The sequence below is a fragment of the Balaenoptera borealis genome, assembly GCF_965194805.1.
Source record: "Balaenoptera borealis genome assembly, contig: HAP1_SCAFFOLD_754, whole genome shotgun sequence".
Classification (NCBI taxonomy): Eukaryota; Metazoa; Chordata; class Mammalia; order Artiodactyla; family Balaenopteridae; genus Balaenoptera; species Balaenoptera borealis.
The window spans coordinates 32309-50291 of NW_028123447.1; the positions used below are offsets into that span (position 1 = coordinate 32309).

A 17983-nucleotide genomic window follows, 5' to 3' on the forward strand; every position below is an offset into this window, starting at 1 on the left:
CAGCTTTGCTGGGCGTGTGAACTGGTCTGCTGAGCCTCAGACGGCAGCCCTCCCCACTGCTGGCAGCAGTGCCCGTGGTTCTCTTCTAGGCAGGCCTCTCAACTCCAGGTGCTGTCGTAATAATTTTTACCCAGGGCCTGTCTTCTCAATCCCTCACCTTTCCCCAAGGAGTGTGTTGTTTTCTCTGTTTAAAAAAGTTACAAAAATGAATCTTAAAGTTAGTTTTCTTGTAACATGAATTTAACGGTCAGACAGCGTGTAGGTTTGCTGCGTCATCTGTTTTCAGCCAGATTCACACGGTTCAAGGGTAGCATTTCTGGATTTCCAGTACTCATTTTTGAGGACCCCAGGTTCAAAAGTAACAGCATTGGCCCTGCTTTTGGGTCCAAGAATTGGGGTGATAGGTGAAGGATCTGAACTGTGGCGTGTAGCCTTCTGCTATAGACTTAGGCGGATGCTTGAGGTTTCTGGTGAATTCTGCACATCTGTGTTTCTATATCTGTCCCCTGCCCTGGAATCCCCACCCTGTGCACTCGTTCTGTGGTTTTCGTCTCTTGTTTAATTGCACACAAGTACTACTGCTGGGTAACCAGAACCAGGTGCGACTGTGTTGAGATTTTTACTGTGTTTAGCCTGATAGGAAAATGGTGAAAGAACACATATAAAGATATAGCGGAATAAAATAAATGCAGAGTTGGAAGTTGACTCCCAAGGGCTGATAGACTTGGTACGTGTGAGTGTGTAACAAGCTTCTCTTCCCTGCATAGATGCAGTGTCTGTAGCCTTAGTGGAAAAACTCAAGTTTACTGGTTTCAGCCTCGTGTGGCAAATAGATCTTAAAGGACAAAGCAGTATATTGGTAGCTGTTAATAGAGCAGGGCTAGCTCTGTCTATATAAATAGGGAAATGGGCTTAGCCATAGAGGTTCAACTATCTGGTTATCTCATGGATTAACACAAACTGGGTCTCAGTTACACAGTTGTATTTAATGTTTTATGATCTCCTAGACTTTCTAGTCCAGGCACTTTTTGACAAACCTTTGTCCTCATTTGAGGGGTTTTGTTGTCGGGTTCTTGGGTCCGTTTGTGTGGGTATTTGCCTCATTCCATCCCTGAGCTTTGCAGCTAGACAGGTGTGATTCAAAACTATGTTCTAAGGTGTTTCCTGTAGTGGAGTAATTGGCTTGCAGTAGTAAGTCATGTTTTTCCACTAAAAGGGGACGGAGGGGTGGTAATCCACGAGATAAGCTAAAGTTAAATTGTTAGAAGAATTCCTTGATCAGAAAATATAAATTTGCGTTTTGTTGCTCTATTTCCTGAAAGTGACTTGGAGATGCCCCTGATTTGTCCATCTACTGCTTTGATTCCTTGGATACCACTCATACTTTCACGTTAAGCAAAAACAAGTAATTCGGGCTTCCCTGGTGGCGCAGTGGTTGAGAGTCTGCCTGCCAATGCAGGGGACATGGGTTCGAGCCCTGGTCTGGGAAGATCCCACATGCCACGAGCAAATGGGCCCGTGAGCCACAACTGCTGAGCCTGCGCGTCTGGAGCCTGTGCTCCGCAACAAGAGGCCGTGACAGTGAGAGGCCCGCGCACCGCCATGAAGAGTTGCCCCACTTGCCGCAACTAGAGAAAGCCCTCGCACAGAAACGAAGACCCAACACACCCAAAAATAAATAAATAAATAAATAAAAATTAAATAACAGGAGCTACTGGTCACTACATATGTGTCTTCTCTTTAAAAAAAAAAAAAAAAACAAGTAATTCTTGCAGGGGTCTCTGTCTTTTTCAGCAGCCCTTTTGTAAGACGCACTTTTCCCATATAAAACAATTTTTAACCGCCCCCCCACCCAAAAAGAGAAGTAATGAGACATAAACTTAAAGGGCTTTTTCCTGGCACATTCCATTCTAGTTTACAACCTAGAACACCACTTCCATTAAGGCTCTGTTGCATTAGTAACCAGATTTGGTAAAGGAGAAATGCTGCCGCCTTGTGGCCGTTTCCCACAAGAGCGGCTTTACACCCACAGCTAATGGTCATTAACATTCAGAAGGACTCGGGGCCGTAAAGGACACCTGCCCTCAAAAATTGTGCTGAGGTAAGGAATGGACAAAACAATTCAAAACAGGCCAATTTTTCAAGAAGATAGTATGAAGAGTGAAGTTTTACTCCCTCTCTTTAAAAAAAAAAGGAAAATGGATAAAAGCTCAACCTCAGGAAGTATTAGACTCATGCAATCTAATCTACAAAAAGGTTTCAACGCACACCAGTCGACTGACCATCAGCAAAAAGTCTACAAACAATAAATGCTGAAGGGGCTTTAGAGAACTCTGTACCCTCTACCTGCTGGTGAGACGTAAAGTCGTAACAGCCAACAATGAGAACAGAAAGGAGCTGCATTAAAAAGTAAAAATTGAGGTACCATTTAATCCAGCAGGCACGCCACTGGGCCTCTCACCTGAGAAGACCAGAATCGAGAAGACATAGGCTGCAAAAGCTGCACTGCAGCCTTATTCACAATAGCCAAGACAGTGAAGCAACCAAAATGTTCTTCAACAGGTGAATGGATAAAGAAGAAGTGGTCCATGTACACAATGGAATATTAGCCATGGAAAACAATGAAACACTGCTCTTTGAGGCACCACAGGTGAACCTGGGGATAATCACCAAACATGATGTAAGTCGGAAAGCAAAAGACCTATATCCTATGATATCACTTACAGGGGTTAGCTAATAACTGACACAAATGAACATATTTCCACAGAGAAAGACGCTCACAGAATTAGAAAACAAACTATGCTCATGTAAAAGGAAAGGTGGGGGGAATGGATAAATTAAGATTAGTGTTACTATACGTATACAAATACATATTATATACATTTATCAAAAAGACCGACCATATAGCAAGGGAGGTCTACAGAAAACGCTGTAATATTTTACATGGGAAGAGGATCTGTACAAGGATAGACATATATAATGTACAAATGAACCAGATTCTGTACACCTAGGACAAACAATATTCTAAAATTTACCCCGATTAAAAAAAGTAAAAAAAAAAAAACAAGAAGAAGTAATGAGACATAAACTTATGGGGGTTTCTCCTGGCACATTCCATTCTAATTTAAAACCTAGGAACACGACTTCCTGGAAGGCTCTGCTGCCTTGGTACCCAGATTTGGGAACGGAGAAATGATGCCTCCTTGTGGCCATTTCCCACAACAGCAGCTTTAAACACATTGCTAAAGGTCACTAAATATTCACCAAACTTGCATTTATTTAAATGACACCTGCCCTCCAAAAGTTCCTGGGGTCGAAAATCGACCAAAATTTCAAAAGAGGGCAACCTTTCAAGATGACAATTTCAAGAGGTATACTGTACTCACATTTTTTTTAACAGAAAACAAAAAGGCGAGGAAAAATGATGAATTTCAGGAATTTTTAAAGACATGCAAACCCAAATTACAAAAACCGATCAGCTCACAGCAGTCAGAATGGCCATTAGCAAAAATGCTGCAAACAATAAATGCTGAAGTGATTGTGGAGAGATGCTTACCCTCTCTTCTATGGGGGACGTGGTAAGAGCCACTAATGAAAACACAATGGAGGTGCTTTGAACATTGAGCTACAGGTCAATCATTCACACCCAGTGCTGGGCGTAACCCCTGAGAAATGAGAATCAAAAAGTCACAGGCTGGCAATCCTGCACTCCAGCAATATTTACCATAGCCAACACTTGGAAGCAACGAAAATATCCATCAATACAGGAATGCACCAAGAAGAAGTGGTCTATGTACACAATGGAATATTACTCCAATAAAAACTATAAATTAAATTTAAAAAACAAACAAAAGTAAGGAGACATCCGCTTTTGTGGGTTTATCCGGGCACATTCCACTCTAATTTATAACCGAGGAACACCACTGGCCAGGAGAGCTGTTTCCCTAGTTACCAGAGTGGGGAACGTAGAAAGGCTGCCATCCTCTGGCCGTTACCTGCAAAAGCAGCTTTAAAACCTGTGCTAATGCTCACTTCATATGAACAAGTATGGCAGGGCTGTAAATGAAACCTGCCCTCAAAATGTTTAGAGGGAGGTAAATGGCCAAAGCATTTCAAAATGTGACACATACTTTAAGAAAACACTTTGAAGAACTAAGCTGTAATCACAGATTGAAAAATAAAAGCACGTGCCTTAAAGCTCAATTTCAACGGATTATGAGACACATGCAAATTCAACCACAAAGAGGTATTATCTCAAACCAGTCAGAATAACCATCAGCAAGAAAACTATAAACAATAAGTGCTGAAGGTGTTGTGGAGAAATGCATACGCTCAACTTTAAGAGGGACGTAACTTGGAAAGAGCCACTAATGAGAACTGAATGGAGGTGCCTTTAAAAGGGAAATATTGAGCTACCATATGATCCAGCAGGCCCCTTCCTGGACCTATAACCTCCGAAGACAGAACTGGAAAGACACAGGCAGGCAAAACTGCACTGCACAGTATTACAATAGCCAAGATATGGAAGTAACCAAAAAGTCCACCAACAGATGGGGGGACAAAGAAGAACTGCTACATGTAGAGATGGAATATTAGCTAGCGAAAAAATGAAACAATGCCATTTGCAGCACCATAGATGAGTCTAGAAGGAATCACGCAACTTGTAGTAAGTGAGAAAACGAAAGACACATATCCTATCCTATCACTTGTAGGTGTTACCAAAAAATTGATACCAATGAAGATATTTCCACAGAGAAAGGCAATCACAGATTCATTAAACAAACTGATGGTTCACTAAATGGAAAGGTGTGAGGATTGGATACATTACGATATTGGGGTTAACAGAGATATACAAACACATGTGAAATACAGAATCACCAAAGACCTACAGAATACCAAGAGAAGACTACTCAACATTGTGTCATAACCTACATGGGAAAAGGATACGAAGAAGAAGAGATATATGTATATGTGTGAAAGAACCACATCTTGCACACCTAGAGCAAACAAAATCTTGTAATCAAATTTGCTGTGATAAAAAATAAAAATTTACTTAAAAATACGAACAAGAAGTAATGAGAAGGGGGTGCTCGGGCTCCGGCCCACAGTTCGAGCGGCGAGAGCACTCAGAGACACGACGCGGGCCAGAGGGGAGTGAGCGGGCGCCTCAGTGTCCTCCCCCTTCCCACCCTTCGCCTCGCCGCCTTCTCCCCCCTCAGCCGGACCGGAATTATGTGATCCCGGAAGTTCCGGCGCCACTGCTGTGTGGGATAAACAGTAATGGCGGAGGCTGCAGCTCCGGGAACAACAGCCAAAACATCAAGAGCAGGAGCGGCAGGGGCGGCGGTGGCAGCGGCCTCCCCCACCCCTATCCCCACAGTTACCTCCCCGTCCCTGCGGGCACGGGATTTGGCAGCGACGGCAGCGGCGGCGGCTGGACCAAACAGGTCACCTGCAGGTATTTCATGCATGGGGTTTGTAAGGAAGGAGATAACTGTCGATACTCACGTGACCTCTCTGAGAGTCCATATGGTGTAGTGTACAAGTATTTTCAGCGAGAGTACTGTATTTACGGAGACCGCTGCAAATATGAACACAGCAAGCCATTGCAACTGCTACAGCTCTAACTGCAAAGTCACCCCTTGCTGCTTCCTCAAGTCTCTCATCAGTAGTTGGACAGATTGGTGAAATGCATATGGGCGAAGCTGAGTCAAGAAATTCAAACTTTTCAACTGTAGGAGCTGGTTCAGAAGACTGGGTGAACGCCATTGAGTTTGTTCCTGGGCAGCCCTACTGTGGCCGTACTGCCTCTTCCTCCACTGAAGCACCCCTGCAGGGCTCAGTGACCAAGGAAGAATCAGAGAAGGAGCAAATTGCAGTGGAAACAAAGAAGCAGATCTGCCCCTATGCTGCAGTGGGAGAGTGCCGATATGGGGAGAACTGTGTGTATCTCCATGGAGACGCGTGTGATATGTGTGGGCTGCAGGTCCTCCATCCAGTGGATGCTGCCCAAAGATCACAACACATCAAATCTTGCATCGAGGCCCATGAGAAGGACATGGAGCTCTCGTTTGCTGTGCAGCACCGCAAGGACATGGTGTGTGGGATCTGCATGGAGGTGGTCTATGAGAAAGCCAACCCCCGCGAGCGCCGCTTCGGAATCCTCTCCAACTGCAACCACACCTACTGTCTCAAATGTATTCGCAAGTGGAGGAGTGCTAAGCAATTTGAGAGCAAGATCATAAAGTACTGCCCAGAATGCCGGATCACATCTAACATTGTCATTCCAAGTGAGTACTGGGTGGAGGAGAAAGAAGAGAAGCAGAAACTCATTCAGAAATACAAGGAGGCAATGAGCAACAAGGTGTGCAGGTATTTTGACGAAGGACGTGGGAGCTGCCCATTTGGAGGGAACTGCGTTTACAAGCATGCGTACCCTGATGCCATAGAGAGGAGCCACAGAGACAGAAAGTGAGAACATCAAGCACATACCGGGCCCAACGAACGAACCACTTCTGGGAGATCATTGAGGAGAGAGGGAAAGGCAACCCCTTTGACAACGACGAAGAAGAGGTTGTCACCTTTAAGCTGGGCGAGATGTTGCTTGTGCTTTTGGCTGCAGGTGGGGACGACGACCTGACAGACTCTGAAGACGAGTGGGACTTGTTTCACGATGAGCTGGAAGATTTTTATGACTTGGATCTATAGCAGCTTTGCTGGGCGTGTGAACTGGTCTGCTGAGCCTCAGACGGCAGCCCTCCCCACTGGTGGCAGCAGTGCCCGTGGTTCTCTTCTAGGCAGGCCTCTCAACTCCAGGTGCTGTCGTAATAATTTTTACCCAGGGCCTGTCTTCTCAATCCCTCACCTTTCCCCAAGGAGTGTGTTGTTTTCTCTGTTTAAAAAAGTTACAAAAATGAATCTTAAAGTTAGTTTTCTTGTAACATGAATTTAACGGTCAGACAGCGTGTAGGTTTGCTGCGTCATCTGTTTTCAGCCAGATTCACACGGTTCAAGGGTAGCATTTCTGGATTTCCAGTACTCATTTTTGAGGACCCCAGGTTCAAAAGTAACAGCATTGGCCCTGCTTTTGGGTCCAAGAATTGGGGTGATAGGTGAAGGATCTGAACTGTGGCGTGTAGCCTTCTGCTATAGACTTAGGTGGATGCTTGAGGTTTCTGGTGAATTCTGCACATCTGTGTTTCTATATCTGTCCCCTGCCCTGGAATCCCCACCCTGTGCACTCGTTCTGTGGTTTTCGTCTCTTGTTTAATTGCACACAAGTACTACTGCTGGGTAACCAGAACCAGGTGCGACTGTGTTGAGATTTTTACTGTGTTTAGCCTGATAGGAAAATGGTGACAGAACACATATAAAGATATAGCGGAATAAAATAAATGCAGAGTTGGAAGTTGACTCCCAAGGGCTGATAGACTTGGTACGTGTGAGTGTGTAACAAGCTTCTCTTCCCTGCATAGATGCAGTGTCTGTAGCCTTAGTGGAAAAACTCAAGTTTACTGGTTTCAGCCTCGTGTGGCAAATAGATCTTAAAGGACAAAGCAGTATATTGGTAGCTGTTAATAGAGCAGGGCTAGCTCTGTCTATATAAATAGGGAAATGGGCTTAGCCATAGAGGTTCAACTATCTGGTTATCTCATGGATTAACACAAACTGGGTCTCAGTTACACAGTTGTATTTAATGTTTTATGATCTCCTAGACTTTCTAGTCCAGGCACTTTTTGACAAACCTTTGTCCTCATTTGAGGGGTTTTGTTGTCGGGTTCTTGGGTCCGTTTGTGTGGGTATTTGCCTCATTCCATCCCTGAGCTTTGCAGCTAGACAGGTGTGATTCAAAACTATGTTCTAAGGTGTTTCCTGTAGTGGAGTAATTGGCTTGCAGTAGTCAGTCATGTTTTTCCACTAAAAGGGGACGGAGGGGTGGTAATCCACGAGATAAGCTAAAGTTAAATTGTTAGAAGAATTCCTTGATCAGAAAATATAAATTTGCGTTTTGTTGCTCTATTTCCTGAAAGTGACTTGGAGATGCCCCTGATTTGTCCATCTACTGCTTTGATTCCTTGGATACCACTCATACTTTCACGTTAAGCAAAAACAAGTAATTCTTGCAGGGGTCACTGTCTTTTTCAGCAGCCCTTTTGTAAGACGCACTTTTCCCATATAAAACAATTTTTAACCGCCCCCCCACCCAAAAAGAGAAGTAATGAGACATAAACTTAAAGGGCTTTTTCCTGGCACATTCCATTCTAGTTTACAACCTAGAACACCACTTCCATTAAGGCTCTGTTGCATTAGTAACCAGATTTGGTAAAGGAGAAATGCTGCCGCCTTGTGGCCGTTTCCCACAAGAGCGGCTTTACACCCACAGCTAATGGTCATTAACATTCAGAAGGACTCGGGGCCGTAAAGGACACCTGCCCTCAAAAATTGTGCTGAGGTAAGGAATGGACAAAACAATTCAAAACAGGCCAATTTTTCAAGAAGATAGTATGAAGAGTGAAGTTTTACTCCCTCTCTTTAAAAAAAAAAGGAAAATGGATAAAAGCTCAACCTCAGGAAGTATTAGACTCATGCAATCTAATCTACAAAAAGGTTTCAACGCACACCAGTCGACTGACCATCAGCAAAAAGTCTACAAACAATAAATGCTGAAGGGGCTTTAGAGAACTCTGTACCCTCTACCTGCTGGTGAGACGTAAAGTCGTAACAGCCAACAATGAGAACAGAAAGGAGCTGCATTAAAAAGTAAAAATTGAGGTACCATTTAATCCAGCAGGCACGCCACTGGGCCTCTCACCTGAGAAGACCAGAATCGAGAAGACATAGGCTGCAAAAGCTGCACTGCAGCCTTATTCACAATAGCCAAGACAGTGAAGCAACCAAAATGTTCTTCAACAGGTGAATGGATAAAGAAGAAGTGGTCCATGTACACAATGGAATATTAGCCATGGAAAACAATGAAACACTGCTCTTTGAGGCACCACAGGTGAACCTGGGGATAATCACCAAACATGATGTAAGTCGGAAAGCAAAAGACCTATATCCTATGATATCACTTACAGGGGTTAGCTAATAACTGACACAAATGAACATATTTCCACAGAGAAAGACGCTCACAGAATTAGAAAACAAACTATGCTCATGTAAAAGGAAAGGTGGGGGGAATGGATAAATTAAGATTAGTGTTACTATACGTATACAAATACATATTATATACATTTATCAAAAAGACCGACCATATAGCAAGGGAGGTCTACAGAAAACGCTGTAATATTTTACATGGGAAGAGGATCTGTACAAGTGTAGACATATATAATGTACAAATGAACCAGATTCTGTACACCTAGGACAAACAATATTCTAAAATTTACCCCGATTAAAAAAAGTAAAAAAAAAAAAACAAGAAGAAGTAATGAGACATAAACTTATGGGGGTTTCTCCTGGCACATTCCATTCTAATTTAAAACCTAGGAACACGACTTCCTGGAAGGCTCTGCTGCCTTGGTACCCAGATTTGGGAACGGAGAAATGATGCCTCCTTGTGGCCATTTCCCACAACAGCAGCTTTAAACACATTGCTAAAGGTCACTAAATATTCACCAAACTTGCATTTATTTAAATGACACCTGCCCTCCAAAAGTTCCTGGGGTCGAAAATCGACCAAAATTTCAAAAGAGGGCAACCTTTCAAGATGACAATTTCAAGAGGTATACTGTACTCACATTTTTTTTTAACAGAAAACAAAAAGGCGAGGAAAAATGATGAATTTCAGGAATTTTTAAAGACATGCAAACCCAAATTACAAAAACCGATCAGCTCACAGCAGTCAGAATGGCCATTAGCAAAAATGCTGCAAACAATAAATGCTGAAGTGATTGTGGAGAGATGCTTACCCTCTCTTCTATGGGGGACGTGGTAAGAGCCACTAATGAAAACACAATGGAGGTGCTTTGAACATTGAGCTACAGGTCAATCATTCACACCCAGTGCTGGGCGTAACCCCTGAGAAATGAGAATCAAAAAGTCACAGGCTGGCAATCCTGCACTCCAGCAATATTTACCATAGCCAACACTTGGAAGCAACGAAAATATCCATCAATACAGGAATGCACCAAGAAGAAGTGGTCTATGTACACAATGGAATATTACTCCAATAAAAACTATAAATTAAATTTAAAAAACAAACAAAAGTAAGGAGACATCCGCTTTTGTGGGTTTATCCGGGCACATTCCACTCTAATTTATAACCGAGGAACACCACTGGCCGGGAGAGCTGTTTCCCTAGTTACCAGAGTGGGGAACGTAGAAAGGCTGCCATCCTCTGGCCGTTACCTGCAAAAGCAGCTTTAAAACCTGTGCTAATGCTCACTTCATATGAACAAGTATGGCAGGGCTGTAAATGAAACCTGCCCTCAAAATGTTTAGAGGGAGGTAAATGGCCAAAGCATTTCAAAATGTGACACATACTTTAAGAAAACACTTTGAAGAACTAAGCTGTAATCACAGATTGAAAAATAAAAGCACGTGCCTTAAAGCTCAATTTCAGCGGATTATGAGACACATGCAAATTCAACCACAAAGAGGTATTATCTCAAACCAGTCAGAATAACCATCAGCAAGAAAACTATAAACAATAAATGCTGAAGGTGTTGTGGAGAAATGCATACGCTCAACTTTAAGAGGGACGTAACTTGGAAAGAGCCACTAATGAGAACTGAATGGAGGTGCCTTTAAAAGGGAAATATTGAGCTACCATATGATCCAGCAGGCCCCTTCCTGGACCTATAACCTCCGAAGACAGAACTGGAAAGACACAGGCAGGCAAAACTGCACTGCACAGTATTACAATAGCCAAGATATGGAAGTAACCAAAAAGTCCACCAACAGATGGGGGGACAAAGAAGAACTGCTACATGTAGAGATGGAATATTAGCTAGCGAAAAAATGAAACAATGCCATTTGCAGCACCATAGATGCGTCTAGAAGGAATCACGCAACTTGTAGTAAGTGAGAAAACGAAAGACACATATCCTATCCTATCACTTGTAGGTGTTACCAAAAAATTGATACCAATGAAGATATTTCCACAGAGAAAGGCAATCACAGATTCATTAAACAAACTGATGGTTCACTAAATGGAAAGGTGTGAGGATTGGATACATTACGATATTGGGGTTAACAGAGATATACAAACACATGTGAAATACAGAATCACCAAAGACCTACAGAATACCAAGAGAAGACTACTCAACATTGTGTCATAACCTACATGGGAAAAGGATACGAAGAAGAAGAGATATATGTATATGTGTGAAAGAACCACATCTTGCACACCTAGAGCAAACAAAATCTTGTAATCAAATTTGCTGTGATAAAAAATAAAAATTTACTTAAAAATACGAACAAGAAGTAATGAGAAGGGGGTGCTCGGGCTCCGGCCCACAGTTCGAGCGGCGAGAGCACTCAGAGACACGACGCGGGCCAGAGGGGAGTGAGCGGGCGCCTCAGTGTCCTCCCCCTTCCCACCCTTCACCTCGCCGCCTTCTCCCCCCTCAGCCGGACCGGAATTATGTGATCCCGGAAGTTCCGGCGCCACTGCTGTGTGGGATAAACAGTAATGGCGGAGGCTGCAGCTCCGGGAACAACAGCCAAAACATCAAGAGCAGGAGCGGCAGGGGCGGCGGTGGCAGCGGCCTCCCCCACCCCTATCCCCACAGTTACCTCCCCGTCCCTGCGGGCACGGGATTTGGCAGCGACGGCAGCGGCGGCGGCTGGACCAAACAGGTCACCTGCAGGTATTTCATGCATGGGGTTTGTAAGGAAGGAGATAACTGTCGATACTCACGTGACCTCTCTGAGAGTCCATATGGTGTAGTGTACAAGTATTTTCAGCGAGAGTACTGTATTTACGGAGACCGCTGCAAATATGAACACAGCAAGCCATTGCAACTGCTACAGCTCTAACTGCAAAGTCACCCCTTGCTGCTTCCTCAAGTCTCTCATCAGTAGTTGGACAGATTGGTGAAATGCATATGGGCGAAGCTGAGTCAAGAAATTCAAACTTTTCAACTGTAGGAGCTGGTTCAGAAGACTGGGTGAACGCCATTGAGTTTGTTCCTGGGCAGCCCTACTGTGGCCGTACTGCCTCTTCCTCCACTGAAGCACCCCTGCAGGGCTCAGTGACCAAGGAAGAATCAGAGAAGGAGCAAATTGCAGTGGAAACAAAGAAGCAGATCTGCCCCTATGCTGCAGTGGGAGAGTGCCGATATGGGGAGAACTGTGTGTATCTCCATGGAGACGCGTGTGATATGTGTGGGCTGCAGGTCCTCCATCCAGTGGATGCTGCCCAAAGATCACAACACATCAAATCTTGCATCGAGGCCCATGAGAAGGACATGGAGCTCTCGTTTGCTGTGCAGCACCGCAAGGACATGGTGTGTGGGATCTGCATGGAGGTGGTCTATGAGAAAGCCAACCCCCGCGAGCGCCGCTTCGGAATCCTCTCCAACTGCAACCACACCTACTGTCTCAAATGTATTCGCAAGTGGAGGAGTGCTAAGCAATTTGAGAGCAAGATCATAAAGTACTGCCCAGAATGCCGGATCACATCTAACATTGTCATTCCAAGTGAGTACTGGGTGGAGGAGAAAGAAGAGAAGCAGAAACTCATTCAGAAATACAAGGAGGCAATGAGCAACAAGGTGTGCAGGTATTTTGACGAAGGACGTGGGAGCTGCCCATTTGGAGGGAACTGCGTTTACAAGCATGCGTACCCTGATGCCATAGAGAGGAGCCACAGAGACAGAAAGTGGGAACATCAAGCACATACCGGGCCCAACGAACGAACCACTTCTGGGAGATCATTGAGGAGAGAGGGAAAGGCAACCCCTTTGACAACGACGAAGAAGAGGTTGTCACCTTTAAGCTGGGCGAGATGTTGCTTGTGCTTTTGGCTGCAGGTGGGGACGACGACCTGACAGACTCTGAAGACGAGTGGGACTTGTTTCACGATGAGCTGGAAGATTTTTATGACTTGGATCTATAGCAGCTTTGCTGGGCGTGTGAACTGGTCTGCTGAGCCTCAGACGGCAGCCCTCCCCACTGGTGGCAGCAGTGCCCGTGGTTCTCTTCTAGGCAGGCCTCTCAACTCCAGGTGCTGTCGTAATAATTTTTACCCAGGGCCTGTCTTCTCAATCCCTCACCTTTCCCCAAGGAGTGTGTTGTTTTCTCTGTTTAAAAAAGTTACAAAAATGAATCTTAAAGTTAGTTTTCTTGTAACATGAATTTAACGGTCAGACAGCGTGTAGGTTTGCTGCGTCATCTGTTTTCAGCCAGATTCACACGGTTCAAGGGTAGCATTTCTGGATTTCCAGTACTCATTTTTGAGGACCCCAGGTTCAAAAGTAACAGCATTGGCCCTGCTTTTGGGTCCAAGAATTGGGGTGATAGGTGAAGGATCTGAACTGTGGCGTGTAGCCTTCTGCTATAGACTTAGGCGGATGCTTGAGGTTTCTGGTGAATTCTGCACATCTGTGTTTCTATATCTGTCCCCTGCCCTGGAATCCCCACCCTGTGCACTCGTTCTGTGGTTTTCGTCTCTTGTTTAATTGCACACAAGTACTACTGCTGGGTAACCAGAACCAGGTGCGACTGTGTTGAGATTTTTACTGTGTTTAGCCTGATAGGAAAATGGTGACAGAACACATATAAAGATATAGCGGAATAAAATAAATGCAGAGTTGGAAGTTGACTCCCAAGGGCTGATAGACTTGGTACGTGTGAGTGTGTAACAAGCTTCTCTTCCCTGCATAGATGCAGTGTCTGTAGCCTTAGTGGAAAAACTCAAGTTTACTGGTTTCAGCCTCGTGTGGCAAATAGATCTTAAAGGACAAAGCAGTATATTGGTAGCTGTTAATAGAGCAGGGCTAGCTCTGTCTATATAAATAGGGAAATGGGCTTAGCCATAGAGGTTCAACTATCTGGTTATCTCATGGATTAACACAAACTGGGTCTCAGTTACACAGTTGTATTTAATGTTTTATGATCTCCTAGACTTTCTAGTCCAGGCACTTTTTGACAAACCTTTGTCCTCATTTGAGGGGTTTTGTTGTCGGGTTCTTGGGTCCGTTTGTGTGGGTATTTGCCTCATTCCATCCCTGAGCTTTGCAGCTAGACAGGTGTGATTCAAAACTATGTTCTAAGGTGTTTCCTGTAGTGGAGTAATTGGTTTGCAGTAGTCAGTCATGTTTTTCCACTAAAAGGGGACGGAGGGGTGGTAATCCACGAGATAAGCTAAAGTTAAATTGTTAGAAGAATTCCTTGATCAGAAAATATAAATTTGCGTTTTGTTGCTCTATTTCCTGAAAGTGACTTGGAGATGCCCCTGATTTGTCCATCTACTGCTTTGATTCCTTGGATACCACTCATACTTTCACGTTAAGCAAAAACAAGTAATTCTTGCAGGGGTCTCTGTCTTTTTCAGCAGCCCTTTTGTAAGACGCACTTTTCCCATATAAAACAATTTTTAACCGCCCCCCCACCCAAAAAGAGAAGTAATGAGACATAAACTTAAAGGGCTATTTCCTGGCACATTCCATTCTAGTTTACAACCTAGAACACCACTTCCATTAAGGCTCTGTTGCATTAGTAACCAGATTTGGTAAAGGAGAAATGCTGCCGCCTTGTGGCCGTTTCCCACAAGAGCGGCTTTACACCCACAGCTAATGGTCATTAACATTCAGAAGGACTCGGGGCCGTAAAGGACACCTGCCCTCAAAAATTGTGCTGAGGTAAGGAATGGACAAAACAATTCAAAACAGGCCAATTTTTCAAGAAGATAGTATGAAGAGTGAAGTTTTACTCCCTCTCTTTAAAAAAAAAAAGGAAAATGGATAAAAGCTCAACCTCAGGAAGTATTAGACTCATGCAATCTAATCTACAAAAAGGTTTCAACGCACACCAGTCGACTGACCATCAGCAAAAAGTCTACAAACAATAAATGCTGAAGGGGCTTTAGAGAACTGTGTACCCTCTACCTGCTGGTGAGACGTAAAGTCGTAACAGCCAACAATGAGAACAGAAAGGAGCTGCATTAAAAAGTAAAAATTGAGGTACCATTTAATCCAGCAGGCACGCCACTGGGCCTCTCACCTGAGAAGACCAGAATCGAGAAGACATAGGCTGCAAAAGCTGCACTGCAGCCTTATTCACAATAGCCAAGACAGTGAAGCAACCAAAATGTTCTTCAACAGGTGAATGGATAAAGAAGAAGTGGTCCATGTACACAATGGAATATTAGCCATGGAAAACAATGAAACACTGCTCTTTGAGGCACCACAGGTGAACCTGGGGATAATCACCAAACATGATGTAAGTCGGAAAGCAAAAGACCTATATCCTATGATATCACTTACAGGGGTTAGCTAATAACTGACACAAATGAACATATTTCCACAGAGAAAGACGCTCACAGAATTAGAAAACAAACTATGCTCATGTAAAAGGAAAGGTGGGGGGAATGGATAAATTAAGATTAGTGTTACTATACGTATACAAATACATATTATATACATTTATCAAAAAGACCGACCATATAGCAAGGGAGGTCTACAGAAAACGCTGTAATATTTTACATGGGAAGAGGATCTGTACAAGGATAGACATATATAATGTACAAATGAACCAGATTCTGTACACCTAGGACAAACAATATTCTAAAATTTACCCCGATTAAAAAAAGTAAAAAAAAAAAACAAGAAGAAGTAATGAGACATAAACTTATGGGGGTTTCTCCTGGCACATTCCATTCTAATTTAAAACCTAGGAACACGACTTCCTGGAAGGCTCTGCTGCCTTGGTACCCAGATTTGGGAACGGAGAAATGATGCCTCCTTGTGGCCATTTCCCACAACAGCAGCTTTAAACACATTGCTAAAGGTCACTAAATATTCACCAAACTTGCATTTATTTAAATGACACCTGCCCTCCAAAAGTTCCTGGGGTCGAAAATCGACCAAAATTTCAAAAGAGGGCAACCTTTCAAGATGACAATTTCAAGAGGTATACTGTACTCACATTTTTTTTAACAGAAAACAAAAAGGCGAGGAAAAATGATGAATTTCAGGAATTTTTAAAGACATGCAAACCCAAATTACAAAAACCGATCAGCTCACAGCAGTCAGAATGGCCATTAGCAAAAATGCTGCAAACAATAAATGCTGAAGTGATTGTGGAGAGATGCTTACCCTCTCTTCTATGGGGGACGTGGTAAGAGCCACTAATGAAAACACAATGGAGGTGCTTTGAACATTGAGCTACAGGTCAATCATTCACACCCAGTGCTGGGCGTAACCCCTGAGAAATGAGAATCAAAAAGTCACAGGCTGGCAATCCTGCACTCCAGCAATATTTACCATAGCCAACACTTGGAAGCAACGAAAATATCCATCAATACAGGAATGCACCAAGAAGAAGTGGTCTATGTACACAATGGAATATTACTCCAATAAAAACTATAAATTAAATTTAAAAAACAAACAAAAGTAAGGAGACATCCGCTTTTGTGGGTTTATCCGGGCACATTCCACTCTAATTTATAACCGAGGAACACCACTGGCCGGGAGAGCTGTTTCCCTAGTTACCAGAGTGGGGAACGTAGAAAGGCTGCCATCCTCTGGCCGTTACCTGCAAAAGCAGCTTTAAAACCTGTGCTAATGCTCACTTCATATGAACAAGTATGGCAGGGCTGTAAATGAAACCTGCCCTCAAAATGTTTAGAGGGAGGTAAATGGCCAAAGCATTTCAAAATGTGACACATACTTTAAGAAAACACTTTGAAGAACTAAGCTGTAATCACAGATTGAAAAATAAAAGCACGTGCCTTAAAGCTCAATTTCAGCGGATTATGAGACACATGCAAATTCAACCACAAAGAGGTATTATCTCAAACCAGTCAGAATAACCATCAGCAAGAAAACTATAAACAATAAATGCTGAAGGTGTTGTGGAGAAATGCATACGCTCAACTTTAAGAGGGACGTAACTTGGAAAGAGCCACTAATGAGAACTGAATGGAGGTGCCTTTAAAAGGGAAATATTGAGCTACCATATGATCCAGCAGGCCCCTTCCTGGACCTATAACCTCCGAAGACAGAACTGGAAAGACACAGGCAGGCAAAACTGCACTGCACAGTATTACAATAGCCAAGATATGGAAGTAACCAAAAAGTCCACCAACAGATGGGGGGACAAAGAAGAACTGCTACATGTAGAGATGGAATATTAGCTAGCGAAAAAATGAAACAATGCCATTTGCAGCACCATAGATGAGTCTAGAAGGAATCACGCAACTTGTAGTAAGTGAGAAAACGAAAGACACATATCCTATCCTATCACTTGTAGGTGTTACCAAAAAATTGATACCAATGAAGATATTTCCACAGAGAAAGGCAATCACAGATTCATTAAACAAACTGATGGTTCACTAAATGGAAAGGTGTGAGGATTGGATACATTACGATATTGGGGTTAACAGAGATATACAAACACATGTGAAATACAGAATCACCAAAGACCTACAGAATACCAAGAGAAGACTACTCAACATTGTGTCATAACCTACATGGGAAAAGGATACGAAGAAGAAGAGATATATGTATATGTGTGAAAGAACCACATCTTGCACACCTAGAGCAAACAAAATCTTGTAATCAAATTTGCTGTGATAAAAAATAAAAATTTACTTAAAAATACGAACAAGAAGTAATGAGAAGGGGGTGCTCGGGCTCCGGCCCACAGTTCGAGCGGCGAGAGCACTCAGAGACACGACGCGGGCCAGAGGGGAGTGAGCGGGCGCCTCAGTGTCCTCCCCCTTCCCACCCTTCGCCTCGCCGCCTTCTCCCCCCTCAGCCGGACCGGAATTATGTGATCCCGGAAGTTCCGGCGCCACTGCTGTGTGGGATAAACAGTA

At 43.5% G+C, this 17983-nt stretch overlaps 1 pseudogene across 1 annotated transcript; it reads left to right on the forward strand.

Moving 5' to 3' along the window:
- The first annotated feature begins 5280 nt into the window (after positions 1-5280).
- On the forward strand, positions 5281-13060 carry LOC309621617 (annotated as a pseudogene). Its single transcript has 2 exons — positions 5281-6622; positions 11631-13060. The product of its transcript is annotated as an uncharacterized misc_RNA (transcript).
- The last annotated feature ends 4923 nt before the right edge of the window (positions 13061-17983 follow it).